Raw genomic sequence first — 16,745 nt, 5'->3', positions numbered from 1 at the left:
CAAGGATTCAAGGTAGAGTTGCTTGGCTGTCGCAGTTCCTTGGAGTATTTTCATTTTATTGTAGTGTCAACTCTTATTCGAACAGTATTATATATTCGATCTTTGAGATCATTGCATGTATTCAGTTAGAGTTCGTGGCTTAGTATTACCAGTCTTGGGAAGGTGTTATAATTATATGTTTAAAAAAATGGCTTGAATTATAATTGTAATCGGCTTAGCTAGTCTTAGAGATTAAGTGCCATCATGACACCTGAGGTGAGATTTTGGGTCGTGACAATTCTCCAGTTCAGTTTGTTGCCTCTTGGTAGTAAAGCCACCTTCTGTAGTTAACTCGTTCTTCAGCTCTTCTCTGGGTGTAACTTGTTCCACATTAGAGTGACTGTTTTCTTCGTTTTCTAACTCTTTCTTCAGTTCTTTCGTTATTGGACCATTTTCCAATTTAGTGTTACTGCTTTCTCCAATTTCTTCAGAGGCTACTGGTGCGGGCAATTGAAACAAATCTTCCTTGACAAAGTAGGACGCAATAAACAACCACATATCAGAAGTTCTAGAAAATATTTTTCTCAGTTGTATCTTGAAGATTTTATGAAGAAGACACCGTCGAACATGTTCAAGAGGTAATGGTTGTTCCTGCAAGAGAGAAAAAGATGAATTTAACACATCAAGATAGTGGTCAAAAGTAATATACTCTGAATTAAAATGGATGTTTTAAGCCTATAAAGTACTTGGGATGCAGAAGAGATTAAAAGACACCTAACTTTTTCGTTCATTTATAGTAAAGGTGTATATAAGAACGCAGGTGTAAACCAACATGTGCTTATTTTCCTTCCGGGGCATGTCTAGCCTTATATGAATTATAACGATGCCTTGTTTTGTAATTCGTATTGACCTTTGTTGCTAAAGGTATTCTCAGTGTATCGGAATTTCTGATTGATACACTTACTAATATTATGAATTAAACTGTGTAGCACTTTAGGTTTCACATATGTCGTCGAAAGTTGTAACCTTCATCTAATGGTTGCAGTTGAATTACTTTAATAGGATGTGTTTTCCTGATTTTAATTTTGTTCCCTTATCCATTTGCTAAATACTACTGAGGAGCTTACTCTGTTCTTGAAATTGGTAGGATGAATACTCACTTTTGCTCTCAGAAAAACTTTGCTATTTGGTGTATATTTTTTTTTGTAGCTTCTTGTGCGTACATTATCTGTCATGGAGTCTAAAACCTTTTTGAGGAAATTGAAATCACTCGATCAAAATTTTGTTGATGGGACAGAGAGCACAACAAATTTCTAGGCTTGGTTTAATTAGAAATTGGTCAGTAAAAAAAGACAAAGTTAGATAATACGCATTGAAAAAGATCTGTTACTGCTAGATCTTACGCATTCTTAGTCGATGAAGGTAACCTCTTAGTTTCAGAGGCTACAAGCTTCTATAGCCTTTAATTATCTTTTCATTAATGATTAATTTAAGAAACCAATTGTAATATTTAAGTGACCTAAAGGAGATGTTTTAGTTTTCAACAGGCATACGGAAATGGAGGTACAAGCAATCATAATCAGTACTTTAGTAAGAAAATTATTGGCAAACTCTCTTCATCGGCAATAACTAACATTGCCAAGCAGCACAAGTCAGATGATCAACCAACAAAGCAACACTGAATAATCGGCTAACAACTTAGAGTTAATCAATTAACAAGAATGCATTGCTGTGAAATATCTATAACATCAAAGGGGTCTCATTGAGAGGAAGTATGTGGGAAATACAACAATGGTAAAATCAAGACAAAGCTATACAACCAGATGCTCTTCTTGGTACCTTAAAAGCATGTGCTACTTCAGCTAAAGATTTTTCCTGTGCAAGTATCCAACTATACGTGACTTAGGAGAAATCTAATCAGTATGCATTGAGTTGTCCCAGTATACATTATTTTCAACATTAATTATTTAACTTTCTCTTCTAGGAGTCTGACGTCAAGCTCAAACATACAAGGATGTTTAATTTTCTGGTATTATGTTTTATCTTAAAAGAAAAACAAATATCACCTTAAAGAATATTTTTTTTTCTCACTCAGGAAAAATATATTAGTCAACTGTTACACTTTTTAAAAAATTTGCTCGATGATTTTCATAACAATCTTGACGTTTTATTTGAAGGTGAAATGAATCTTCTTGTATCACGATTCTTCAAAATAATACTATTGTTTTACCTTTTTTTTTTCCTAAAATCTTTTGGTAATTTCTAAAGAGAGATATACAGCTAAAACATAGGGGAAAATTTTAAATTGTTGGTTGGTGGAGGAATATCAATTCTATTTATTTGCAGTCTTTTTTGCCCCCTCCTTTTATTGAAAATTTTAAGCTATGAACAATTATGTTTATATTATTTTTTTCTCTGTCAGGGGATAAATATTTTTAAACAATATTTTAACAAGCATTTAGACAATTGATGAATCAGAAAAAGACAACTTTTCTGCCAAATTCTGAAGACAGGAAAAAGAAAAATAAAGACATTTGAGAAGAATGGTTTGTTCTAATCACACTTGAGTAAGTATTGGATGAATTACAGTTATGTTTTTTTAGTGTTGGTGTCCGCTCCAATTTGCGTGTAAGTCAACTAATTAATCGAGATATCAGTTATCTCCTACAAAGGCAAACATCAAGGAAGACAAAATTGGAAAAATTAAGAGTAAACTTGTTTTCACACTATCATAGTTTTAACAAAGTTTTTCCTGTTGCCATCAACAACGTACCTTTACTAAGATTATTTCATACATATGTGTGACGGTCATATCAAGAAATGTCTCTCCTAATTCACCTAATAATATTGCAACTGATCCACTGCCATCTGTCATTACAACCTCAAAGCGGGCCCTAATATGCAATTAATTTACGTTATTTGATTTTCATAAAGCCAATGAAAGAAGATACTTTTTTTATTTGAAGATTGACAACAAACATATTTTATTAAGCTCGGACTCCAAGCTGCAATACCTGGGTGTTAACATCGCACGTTGATTGCAGCTCGCACAATGAATATTTTTGGCGAATGAGTTCTGTACTGCTGCCCACAGTGTGAACACAATAATTCATAGAAATCTTGGTCATCAGTTGGCAATGATAATTTACCTTCCACATAAAAGAGTTGTATTTGTGAAATATGGGGATATAAGTAGATTTATTGAGTTGGGATTAAAATACTAAAGTACTCTATATGTACACATATTAGCATTCATGAAATACACATACAGGAGATTGTGACTGGATATCAGCAATTGGTACAGTATCATTGTGTTCTGGCGCAAGCACAAGAGACGAATCAACTGCCGAGGAATTTTGCTGACTGTATCTCATCAATCTTGGTCGGTTGTCTCTGACCCTGTACATGTATAGAGCATTTCAATTGCAACATAATGTGAGGTAGATTTAAAATAACATAAAAAGGTTGTGACAAACTTTTAAAAAGTAGGAAAAAGTAGGAATAGGTTGTTTTAGTGAGAAATTATTGCGCATATTACACCAATAACACGGAAAATTAACAGAAAGTACCCAAAAAAATACATCTTTCAGTTGATCACAATTATAATGCAGATAACATAATTTTTCAGCTGACCACCGCTCCAACATATAGTACATATGTGGTATGTGGACATATGGTATAGACATTTTCTAAGAATAAAGATAAGAAACTCTAGTTATTAGCCTCAGTGACTACAACAGTTCATGTTGGAAGAATAAGTTAATTTTGCAGAAATTTAGTCAACATTGAACAACAATATCACCTTATTTGTAAGATTGTAGAGCAACTATCCCAACAACCAACGTGGTGCTATTTCATAGATGATCTAAGGGACAACAGTACATATTGGAAGCTCATAGAAGTATTGGTTGCTCTTACTAATGTTACATATACCATACCAAAATACTCACTGATGAAAGTACAGGGAGGAGGGGGGGGTGAATTGCCTATTAAAAATTGTACTGTAAGCAGTTGACTAGTTTACCAACTAGTCGACTAGAAATAAGAACAAGATAATAGTAATGCAGAAATAAAGTACATGAATTAAAGACACCGAGATTTTATACTGATTCGGATTCAATGTGAATCCTACTCCAGTCCCCTTGGGTTGCAAGGGTGTTCTCTTTCAGTAATCGAGGTTTTTTGAGTACAGAGTGTTTGATGTAGCTTTACACCAACAGTTTGATCTCTATGTCACTTTTCTCTTCTTGATATAATGTCTTACCAGTGTTTATCTCTTTTTCTTCTCTCACTAATTACACAGAAGATCTATAAGAACTACAATGCTTGTTTAGAGTAAAACAAAAGGAGTAAAAATAGTTCGTTCAAAGTATATCTTCTTCAAGTCTAAATCATATGTATATAAACACTTCATGAGGCCTCTTCGATTCGTGAATCTTAAGAGATTGCAAACCCAAGGGAGTTGATCCTTTAAAGGAATCATAGATTGATTCTTTCCAAGAATAAGGTCAAGTTTCTGTTGATCTTCCTTGATTTATGGCCTTGACGAGCTTTTCATCCGCTAGGCATATCACTTCGTTACTTGAGGCATATCCGCTAGATCCCTTGATTTCTGGCTTCAATGATCATCAATGCATCCTTTTGTGATCTCGTTTCCCTTTGATTTGGGACCTTCCAATAATAGCTTATGTCAATCATTTTATAGAATCGCTGATTGATTCTTCTTTCGAATCTTCGCGGCTCCTTCCTTTTTCATTGTTAATCATTGATTCTTTTTCTTGCATTGCTTTTAGAGCTCCCGTTAATAGATTGGTTCCTTAATCTATTCTTGGATGATATTGCTTCTTGATTCCTTTGGTTTCCTTCTTAATCCTGTACCAAATATGATATATATATATATATATATATATATATATATATATATTATGTTTCATCATTGAAACCTATAATTAACAATCTCCCCCTTTTTGATGATGAAAAAAATAATATATATAAACAACAGTTGACTTCCTTGTAGTCAACTCCCCGTCAATAGGTGCTGCATAGTTAGTCGACTCTCCCTCAATAGGTGCTGCATATACTTCAGTCGACTCTCCCTCAACAGGAGTTGCCAACAGTCCTGCAATGTACAACTTATTTTTCTCCCCCTTTTTGACATCAGCAAAGAGGAAATATTCATACATGGCAAACAAAGTAGAGACTAACACATCATAGGCAAACATTATAGGTATGCAGAGTTTAGCAAAAATAAAAAAAAGTATCCAGCGACATGTTATCCAGTCCAAAACAACAAAACAAAAACAAATTGCTTGAAACTTCCACAACTAACGACACAAGAAATAAGTAAGAGTATTGCAAATCGCCTCCTTCAGACGTTCAAAGCTGGCATTGACTGAAACTGTCACCCCATCAATTCTGTTATGTATTTCTTAGAAAGTTTTGACTGCATTCTCTCCAAGTTTGAGAATTTTAACCCTCATCTTTGAAACATCAAACCCATTCTCCTTGGAAATCGCATGGATGTCCCCAATAGTGGTTTGAGTTGCAGCAAGAATGTCCTTGATGATGGCTAACTTGTTGTCAATGGCAGTCAGTTTCACCGTAAGATCAAGATCATTTACACTATGATTCGAAATAGAAGCTTTGATCTTGGAATCAGGATGAACGTTCTTGACTTCACCTTCTTGTTTCTTCACTCAGGAACCCTTAGCATACACATACCCCATACTGGAGAAAGCTCTAGAGTTGTAGAATTTTGAAATAGAGACAAAAGGGTATTCTAAGATAGGGATGTTGTGGGCTTCCAAAATGTGGGTGATAGCCATACCATAGGACAAACTGGTGGGATCATCTGAACTCTCAATCATGAAATTTATTGACCCAAGAAGATAGTTTAACTTTGAATTTGGTCACAAGACAGTAGACAAGAAAGGTATCTCGTTAAGAGAAGGTGGAGAATGATCCAGTACGAGGAAGAAGAGTGGTTGCAATAATGTGGGCCAGAACTCGGGGTTTAAAACTAACATCACTTGGACCTAAGTGTTTAGGAAGGAAATCAGATGGACATTCAGCAATACAATATTTTGCTTGATCAAAGAAAATTTCAAAATCATCAGGCCAAGTATTCTTGAAAAGCATAGGAAAATCGGAGCACTTACACTGAAAGATGTAGTCAAACATGGCACAATCAAGAACAATGCGTTTACCTAAAACTAGGGATTCCAACTTATCAGGCTTGCTAGAGCGAAGATTTGCATAAAATATTCTCACTAAAGGTTCATAGACTTTGGGAGGGGGTACAGAGAGGAATTTAGACCACCATTGAAAAACAAACAGATCCTTTAACTTACAATTGAGGACCTACATATCGTCAAGATCGATTACTCTGCCATGAGCAATGGGCTTTCCTTTCAGAGCAACAAAGAAATCCCTATTTGGGGTATCCCAAAAATTGAGGTCGGATTCTAGAGAACTCGAGAGGTCTACTCTGGATTTCTTGGGGGTAAGAGATTCATAGGGATCTTCCATAGGCTTTTTTCCTAGGGCTTTTTCTACTATTTGGTGAGAGTGATCGGATAGTTCTGCCTGAGAAGAGGCAAACCCTTCTGAGTGGTCAGACCCTAGGTCTACTTGTTCTGGGGGTTGAGAAGAGGGTTTTCCTTTGGAACGAGTACTTTTTCTAATGGAGGCAGACTGATTCTTGGAGTGTTTAGCCATGAAAAAGTTTTGAGAAGGAGTTTGAAGGAATTCTAAAAAAGGTTTCTGAGCGATGGGAACTATGAAGACAGAGAATAATGATTCAGAAGATTAAAAGGACAAGATTTTGACGGTTGAGTGTAGGAAAGGAAAGGGTGTCTGTCACAATGATTGATTTCCTTTCTTGAAAGCTGCGACTGATGGGAAAAGAGAGGGAAATCGTAGGTGCTAAATTAATGCGAACTTACACAAAAAACAAAATTAAAAATATTAGGCACACAAGAATTAAAACCAACATATATGTCCTAATTTTTATGATCAAGATTAATAATACCAAGTAGTTCTCTTAGGGAGCAAAATCTATCTTCAAGTAAAGGCTTAGTGAAAATGTCTGCTAAATGATCAGTGGTGCCAACAAATAATAATTCTATATCTCCCCTGAGGACATTATCTCTAATAAAATGATGTTTAATGTCTATATGCTTAGCCCTGGAATGATGCACAAGATTCTTTGAGAGACATATAGCACTAGAGTTATCACAAAATATTTGAATAGGTTTGAAAAATAGTTCATAGTTACCCAGCTGATGAGACATCCATAGTAAATGTGCACAAAATTGTCCAATAGCAATATATTTTGCTTCCATTGTGGATAATGCAATTGAGCCTTGTTTCTTACTGTTCCATGATATTAATGCCTTTTCCAGTAATTGACATGTTCCACTAGTGTTTTTTCTGTCTTTCTTATCACCTGCAAGATCAACATCTGAAAAACCTTCCAATTTAAAATTTTTAGAGCGTGTATACCATAGTCCATAAGAAATAGTTCCGATGAGATAACAAATTATTCTCTTTACTGCAGTCAGATGCGACTCCTTAGGAGCTGACTTAAACCTGACGTATTTACATACACTAAACATAATATATGGTTGACTAACAGTTAAGTAAAGCAAAGAGCCAATCATTCCACGATATTTAGTTTCGTTGACCGGATTTTCCTTTTCATCCTTGTCAAGACTTGTTGACGGGCTCATTGGTGTACCAATTGCTTTAGCACTGCTCATCCCGAACTTCTGAATTAGCTCCTTTGTATATTTTGTCTGGCACACAAATGTTCCTTATTCATATTGTTGTATTTGAAGTCCAAGAAAAAACGTAAGTTCTCCCATTATACTCATTTTAAACTCACTTTGCATAAGACTAGCAAAGATAATATCATCAAACTTGAATAATAAGATTACCTTCTGATGATCTTTTGATAAATAGTGTAGTATCTACCAAAGATAATATCATCAAAATAGGGTTAGCACTACCAAAGATAATATCATCAAACTTGAATAATAAGATTACCTTCTGATGATCTTTTGATAAATAGTGTAGTATCTACTTTACCTCTTATAAACCCATGATCAAGTAGAAATGAACTAAGCCTTTTATACCAGGCTCGTGGATCTTGTTTGAGTCCATACAGAGCTTTAGTCAACTTATACACATGGTAAATGAATTTTGAGTTTTCAAAACCAGGAGGTTGTTTAACATATACCTCCTCATCAATAAAGCCATTTTAAAAGGCACTTTTGACATTCATCTAAAAGAGTCTAAACCGTTTGAAGGATGCGTATGCAAGAAGAATCCGTATAGACTCTAGTTGAGCTACTGGTGCAAAAGCTTCACCGTAGTCAACCTGTAACGACCCGACCGGTTTTTTTAAGAGTTATAATTCCGATCCCCTATTTACTACTTTCCCCATATCTGTTTCAGCTTATGTGACTTGCTGTAACGACCCGATCGGTCGTTTTGAGCTCCAGTGCATCGTTCGGCGGTTTGGGGCCATGAGTAGCTTCACTTCAAGTATTATGACTTGTATGCGTGGTCGAAATTTAATTTTGGGAAGTTCGGAGTTGATTTGGAAAGAAAATTCTAATTTCGGAAGCTTTAAGTTGGAGGAATTGACTAAAGGGTGATTTTTGAGTAAACAACCTCGGAATCGGGATTTGAAAGTTCCAACAAGTTCGTATGATGATTTTGGACTTGGATGTGTGTCCGGATTGGGTTTTGGATGACCCGGAAACATTTTGGCGCCTATTATGGAAGTTCGCATTTTGAACGAATTTCATAAATTTGGGTTGAAGTGCATTTAATTGTTATCGATGTCCGTTTGGGATTCTGAGACTGGGAATAGCTCAGTGTGGCGATTCTGATGGTGGGAGCTGTCACGACCCAAAATCTCACCTGTCGTGATGGCTCCTATCTCAATACTAGGCAAACCGACAATCTCAATAAACCACCATATTTTTTAAGCTTGAAAATATAATATTTAAATTCAGCAGAAGAAATCTCACAAATACATATATAAACACTCCCAAAATCCGGTGTCACTAAGTACATGAGCATCTAAATGAATACAAGGTCTGATTGATAAAATCACTGTCTGAAAATATAGAACAGTACAATAACTAAAAAGGAAGGGAGTCAAAGTCTGCGGACGCCAAGCATCTACCTTGATAATCTCCACAGAATAAATTCAGAAATCTAGCAACCGCCGTATCCGGGAGCACCTGGATCTGCACATGAGGTGCAGAGTGTAGTATGAGTACAACCAACTAAATAAGTAATAAGACTAACCTTTGGACTGAAAGTAGTGATGGGCTCAACAGGTACAGTCCGGTATAGAAATAACAATACAAAAATATAGGCATGCTTTCAAGTTCAATAGTTACTCTTAGTACAAATAAAATAGATCAATTCTGAATAATGTGAGGAATATGACATCGCTGTATCTACATGCCAATATACATACTGTATGTGATGCACCTTCGTGAAAACTCCGTGTACTCACGATCTAAATTACTCAATCACTTAGTGCTGTATATGGCCAATCCAGCCCAGGGAAGATCCATCCCAATATATATACATAACAACTGACATCCAGTCACTCAGTACTGTACAAGGCCAATCCAGCCCAGGGGAAGATCCATCCCAAAATATATATGATTTGGATAAGATCTATGTTCAGGGAAAATCCATCCCTCAATATAAATGCTTTGGGCAAGATCCATACCCAGGAAAAATCCATCCCTCAATATAAATGCTTCGGGAAAGATCCATGCCCAGGGAAAATTCATCCCTCAATATAAATGCTTTGGGCAAGATCCATGCCCAGGGAAGATCCATCCCTCAATATATATATCTATGGCAAGATCCATGCCCAGAGAAGATCCATCCCAGATATATATATCAACTACGCTCATTGCGGGGGTGCAGACTCCGGAGGGGCTCCTTCAGCCCAAGCGCTATAATAGTCAGATCCAGGTATAAATAAATAAACATGTTGCGGCGTGCAACCCGATCCCATAATTATAACTCACAAATCAGGCCCTCGCCCTCACTCAGTCATAAACCTCTCCAGTCTCTCGGGCTCACAATGGTATGAAATTCAACCCGACATGATGATATGATGCATCAATGAATGACAACAGGGACTGAGATATGATATGTAAATAATAGATGTGACTGAGTACAAATTATATTTTAAACAGTTTAATTCAACAACAGCACGACCTATGTGGATCCTAAAATATATCGGTGCATAGCCAAATCATGATCTTCAACATGAGTCTTAGCTCAATTTCTCTAACACGTGGAGGATGTGCGGATAATGTCATTTATTTAATTATACAACTCCACGGAATCAATTAAGTCACAATTCCTATGATGCACGCTCACACGCTCGTCACCTAGCGTGTTCGTCATCTCCAAACAATTCATACAACATGTAATTCAGGGATTCATACCCTCAAAACCAAGATTAGAAGTGTTACTTACCTCAAACCGTGTAATTCTTTACTCCGCTAGGCCCTTGCCTCGTGAATTTGTCTCCAAACGCCTCGAATCTAGCCATAATTATTTGATTCAGTCAATAAAATTTATTGGAATTAATTCCATAAGAAAATACTAATTTTCCAACAAAATCCGAAATTGCACTCAAAAATCGCCCGTGAGGCCCACGTCTTGGAACCCGACAAGAGTTACAAAATATGAATGCCCATCCAACCACGAGTCTAACCATACTTGAAACTTACGGAAACATCGGGAAATTCTATTCTACGAGAGTAGTTTAGCCAACATCCCTTGATGGAGCTATTTAGTGCTACTAAAACCACCCACTACTCTTATAACTTCAATCTACATCAACATAATTCAATTGGACCAATATTAGTAAACATTTCTAGGTTTTTGGTCGTTTTGGCATATTATCAAACATCTAGAGTGCATAGCATTCAACTACCTCTAGTAATGGTGTTTCTTCATCCAACAATCCCCCCTTCCCACCAATAAGAGATACTAAACCATCCTTTGTCTACAAATTGCCTTCTTTAGCACCATTGGAATCATCAATGAACTGACATCCACCTAATTGTTACTAATTAATTCATTACAAAAATCTCTACAACACCCAATAATCTAGTTGAAGTATTTATGACTTCCAAGCACCATCCAATAAGTGCTAATGCTTATTTCTTGCTCATATATTCACTAACAATCCATGATTATAGGTTTAAGAGTGAAAGATTACCTCTTGAAGACCAAATCTTGAAAGTCAACTTTTGGGATGTTCTTGAGATTTTGAAGAAATACTATGGAATCCAATACAAAATCTTGTTGTAACTAGTGATTGAGAAGTGAAATCATCATAAAAACACTCTTAAAAACTCACCTTAAGTGTGTATTGGAAGCCATGACCGGATGGGTGATGAAGAGAAAAGCCCTAGTCTTAAAATCCTTTTATTCTTCTCTCTCCCCGCTCATGTATTAATAGGCCCAGGTACAGAATTTTTCCACTAGTGCTATCCCTGTGCTATAAGGCTTTAGCTCACTGGTTTGCTAAAATCGGATACAATATTTTTCCACTGGTGCTATCCCTGTGTTATAAGGCTTTAGCTCAGTGGTTTGCTAAAATTTTCAGCTTCCCTCCTGTGCTATAGCTGCGCTATGGGGAGATAGCTCACTGTATTTTCTTTAGTCTTATTGCTTTGAAATTAACATCCAAGGGAGAAAGTTCTACAACCTTTGTACTAATTGATCTACCTCGGCACCACAAAACCTTAATTTCCTTAGCAAAAATTCTCTGGGGCCGTTACACATAATACAACATCCGGTCAACCTTTTCAACTTAAGTTCTGAATCTTGGAATTAAGTGTTCCAAATCATTCCAAAACCTCACCGGACCCGAACCAATCAACCCGGTAAATCATAAAAAAACTGAAAAACATAACTTGAGCAGTAAATGGGGAGACAAGGTTGTAATACTCAAAACGACTGGCCGTGTCGTTATATTCTCCCCCACTTAAACATAGATTCGTCCTCGAATGTTCTAAGAGTTGTTTCCAAGCCATCACATCACTATTCTATCTTACCACGCATATGCCCGGGGGTGATCCCACGCCACTCTATTCCATGGACCTAACAACACAACACAATTGAAGATCATTACGTTAACCTTAGTTCGTAAACTTAGAACCCAGTTTCCAACATCCAGAATTTCTTCCAGACCCGATTCTCATATCTACACATTGTATAAGTTTGAACAAGTTGTATTCAAGCCATAACCATAACCCCAAATATAATCACATAACATACTACATAACTCGCATACTAGCAGCACTATTCCCGATCACAGTAACTACTCAAAACCAACCCGGTACTAGTATTAAACACCATATCAACCAAAACCTCGTTCCAAAACCTTCATACACTGGTGATAGTGACAGATACACACGGAATCTCATGACCCCGTATCAAATCAATAAGTCATGGAGCTTTATCGCCCTAACCAGAACCATAATTACTTTCTAAGCCGACTTTTATTATTATCCTTCCGAATATACTGTAATCAAACCTGATAGTACCCATTCTAGGTCCAATGACCTTATATTATTACACACGACTATCCCACAGACACGCCACACCAATATAACTCAAGCCACAACAGCGCAATTCGTGTACCCAAAAATGGAAAATGTCTCAAAGAAGAGAACCGTATTACAGTTCAACAAGCACTACCACAACTGTAATGCTATAAGATCATTATATATAATAGTTACAAGACACACGAAATTAATAAGAATAACCAGCTCTTCTAGAGCTCACATTATCATCACTCGCACAGACAACTCAAGTGCTATAGTATCAATATCTGGACCCGCACGGACAACTCACGTGCCAATGATATAATCTTCCTGGCATGGTCACAGGCCTCCAGTCCAAGCATATCATACAGGAGCGATCAAATAAGTACACATGTATATGATAAATGAATTATGATTCTCACGCTCCTGGACTGGTACAAATAACATGCCATGGAGTAGGCAGGTGCAAGGTGTGCTATCACTACTCAAATCGGTAAGTTAATGCAGAGATATTAACTACCCAAACAGGCCGAAAGACACAAGTCCTATTAGCACAACAGCCCCCAAAGAATTAACCCTGCCTTAACACCACCAATCAAATTCATACTTCGTACGCACTACATCCTTCAAAATAACAATTTAATCATTTCATGATTTTTCATAAAGTGAAATATAACCCGCATTCAAGAAATTTTCTTACTCAAGTCATCCCCAACCTCAATCTCTGCAAATCATAACCGATTCACATGTATGCCTCAAACTGAAATCAGTACAACATATAACCAAGAAATCAATTCGTCAACAGCAGGCTCCCCCACTTGGCTCAAAGCCAAATAACAAAACATCTGATAACTCACCATACACAAATTAATATTGAAATTGACCATACTTAGTAATAAAAGATCAACTTTGGTCTCTAGTCCCCCAATAATTACCACACACGACCGATACACACGGTCCACAATTAAAGTATCGCCTGACGGCGTAGATACATGAACACGTGAAAATAAGGACTCACAGGGCATATCCAGATAATGAACAAAATCTGATGAAACATACGAATATGTGAAACCAGGGTCAAATAATATAGAAGCCTCTTTGTGGCACACTGAAACAATACCTGTGATCACTGCATCTGAAGCAACAACATCTGGCCTGGCAGGAAAAGCATAAAATCGGGCCTGACTGCCACCTGATCGATCTTCACCTCTTGGCCGACCCCTAGCTGACTGAGCCCAACCCCGAGCTGGCAGGGCAGGTGGTGAAACAACTGGTGCAAAAGTCGTAACATGACTCCTCTACTGAACTGGACCTCATGTAAGGCGGGGACAATATCTCTTTATGTGGCCCAAGTCTCCACACTCAAAGCAACCCCTCTCTGAAAAGGCTGGTAAGTTCTGAGGCGGACCTCGAGAACCCAGATAACTATCAAAAGAACCTGGTACAGATGATCCCTGAACGGAAGGAGCACAGGGCGTACTATAGGCTGGAAGTGCACTGAGAGATGACTGACCCTGATGAGAACTGTATGAACCATGGCTGGATGATGCACCACGGTGAACTGGACAACCCGCCTGAGCGTATCTATAAGGATGACCCCTGTTGTGGTAGGACTGTCCTTCAGAAGGTACCCCACCAGAACCGCCCGAACCTCGAGGCCTCTTGGCCTCCCTCTCAACACACTCCTGGCTACGTACCGCCTCTATCTGCCTAGCAATGTCAACCACCTCTTCAAAGGTGGCACCAGATACCTTCTCCCTAGTCATAAGTAACCGCAGCTGATATGTGAGTCCATCAATGAACCTTCTAATTCTTTCCCTTTCAGTGGGAACCAACCAAACTGTGTGACGAGCCAACTCAGAAAATCTCATCTCGTACTGTGTCACAGACATGCCATCTTGACGTAATTTCTCAAACTATCTGCGCAACTCCTCTCTGCGAGACTACGGCACAAATTTCTCCAAAAGGAGAATCGAGAACTCCTGCCATGTAAGTGGTGCTGCACCAACTGGCTTGCGCCTCTCATAAGCCTCCCACCATCTTAAGGTAGCCCTAGAAAACTGAAAAGTAGTGAACAAGACCCCACTGGTCTCCAGAATACCCGTTGTCCGAAGCATCCATTGACACTTATCCAGAAAACCTTGAGCATCCTCTGACTCAACACTGCTAAATGGTGGAGGTCGAAGCCTCTCAAATCTCTCAAGTCTCCTCTGCTCATCATCAGCCATAACAGGAACCACCAGGGCCTGAGCAGCTGTAGCCGGCTGGGCTAGTAATGCCCTCGATATCTGAAGTCCCTGTACTACCTGATCAGGTGTATGGGCAACTGGTGTATGAGTACCTCTACCGGCCTGAGAAGTACCTGAGAAGTAGCAGGTGTGGCCTGAGCCGAAACCACCTGAGCAAGGCCAGTGCAAACAGTCAATATCTGTGTTAGTGCCTCCTAAAGGCCTGGAATCACAATAGCTGTAGATGGTGCCTAAGCTGGTCCTGTCGGCTCAGCTATATCTGGAATCTGCTCCTGAGCTGGAGAAACTGGCGGTGCTACAGGTGCTGCTCCAACTGCTGTACGAGCAACACCTCGGCCTCTACCTCGACCCCGGCCTCTTGCTGCCCTAACTGGTGGCACTGATGACTGATTGTCCGATCCGTTAGTACGTATTCTCACCATCTGTGATAATCTCCACATAATAAATTTAGAAATCTAGCAACCGCCGTATCCGGGAGCACCTGGATCTGCACACGAGGTGCAGAGTGTTGTATGACTACAACCAACTCAATAAGTAACAAGACTAACCTTTGGGCTTAAAGTAGTGACGGGCTCAGCAGGTATAGTTCGGTATAGAAATAACAATACAAAAATATAGGCATGCTTTCAAGTTCAACAGTTACTCTTAGTACAAATAAAATAGATCAATTCTGAAAAATGTAAGGAATATGACATCTCTGTATCTACATGCCAATGTACATACTGTATGTGATGTGCCTTCGTAAAAACTTCGTGTACTCACGATCTAAAATACCCAATCACTCAGTACTGTATATGGCCAATCTAACCCAGGGAAGATCGATCCCAATATATATACATAATAACTAACATCCAGTTACTCAGTACTGTACAAGTCCAATCCAGTCTAGGGGAAGATCCATCCTAAAGTATATATGATTTGGACAAGATCCATGTCCAGGAAAACTCCATCCCTCAATATAAATTCTTGGGGCAAGATCCATGCCCAGGGAAAATCCATCCCTCAATATAAATGCTTCGGGTAAGATCCATGCCCAAGGAAAATCCATCCCTCAATATAAATGCTTCGGGCAAGATCCATGCCCAGGAAAAATCCATCCCTCAATATAAATGCTTTGGGCAAGATCCATGCCCAGGGAAGATCCATCCCTCAATATATATATCTATGGCAAGATCCATGCCCTGAGAAGATCCATCCCAGATATATATATATCAACTACGCTCACTGTGGGGGTGCAGACTCCGAAGGGGCTCCTTCAGCCCAAGTGCTATAATAGCCAGATCCAGACATAAATAAATAAATAAATATTTTGCGACGTGCAACCCGATCCCATAATTATAACTCACAAATCAGGCCCTCGCCCTCACTCAGTCATAAATCTCTCCAGTCTCTCGGGCACACAATGATATGAAAATCAGCCCGACATGATGATATGATGTATCAATGAATGAAAACAGAGACTGAGATATGATATGCAAATAATAGATATGACTGAGTACAAATTACATTTTAAACAGTTTTGTTCAACAACAACACAACCTCTGTGGATCCCAAAATATATCGGCGCGTAGCCAAATCATGATCTTCAACCTGAATCTCAGCTAAATTTCTCTAACACGTGGAGGATGTGAGGATAATGTCATTAATTTAATTATGCAACTCCGCGGAATCAATTAAGTCACAATTCCTATGATGCACGCTCACACGCCGTCACCTAGCGTGTGCGTTATCTCCAAACAATTCATACAACATGTAATTCAGGGATTCATACCCTCAAAACCAAGATTAGAAGTGTTACTTACCTCAAACCGTGTAATTCTTTACTCTGCTAGGCCCTTGCCTTGTGAATTTATCTCCAAACGCCTCGAATTTAGCCACAATTATTCGATTCAGTCAATAAAAGTTATTGGAG

At 38.2% G+C, this 16,745-nt stretch overlaps 1 protein-coding gene across 5 annotated transcripts in view; it reads right to left on the bottom strand.

Moving 5' to 3' along the window:
- Positions 1–2,969: 2,969 nt before the first annotated feature.
- The window catches only part of LOC108946747 (uncharacterized), a 63,230-nt gene continuing 49,454 nt past the window's right edge, over positions 2,970–16,745 (bottom strand). For all 5 annotated transcript variants that reach the window (XR_011412079.1, XM_070188372.1, XM_033658577.2 and 2 more), the window contains one exon: positions 2,970–3,378. The gene's annotated coding sequence lies outside the window, so the exon portion shown is untranslated. The remainder of the gene's footprint in view (positions 3,379–16,745) is intronic.

This window comes from Nicotiana tomentosiformis, chromosome 11 (genome assembly GCF_000390325.3).
Source record: "Nicotiana tomentosiformis chromosome 11, ASM39032v3, whole genome shotgun sequence".
Classification (NCBI taxonomy): Eukaryota; Viridiplantae; Streptophyta; class Magnoliopsida; order Solanales; family Solanaceae; genus Nicotiana; species Nicotiana tomentosiformis.
Note: the sequence above shows the minus strand (reverse complement) of the source record. Positions and strands in the feature narration are given on the sequence as shown.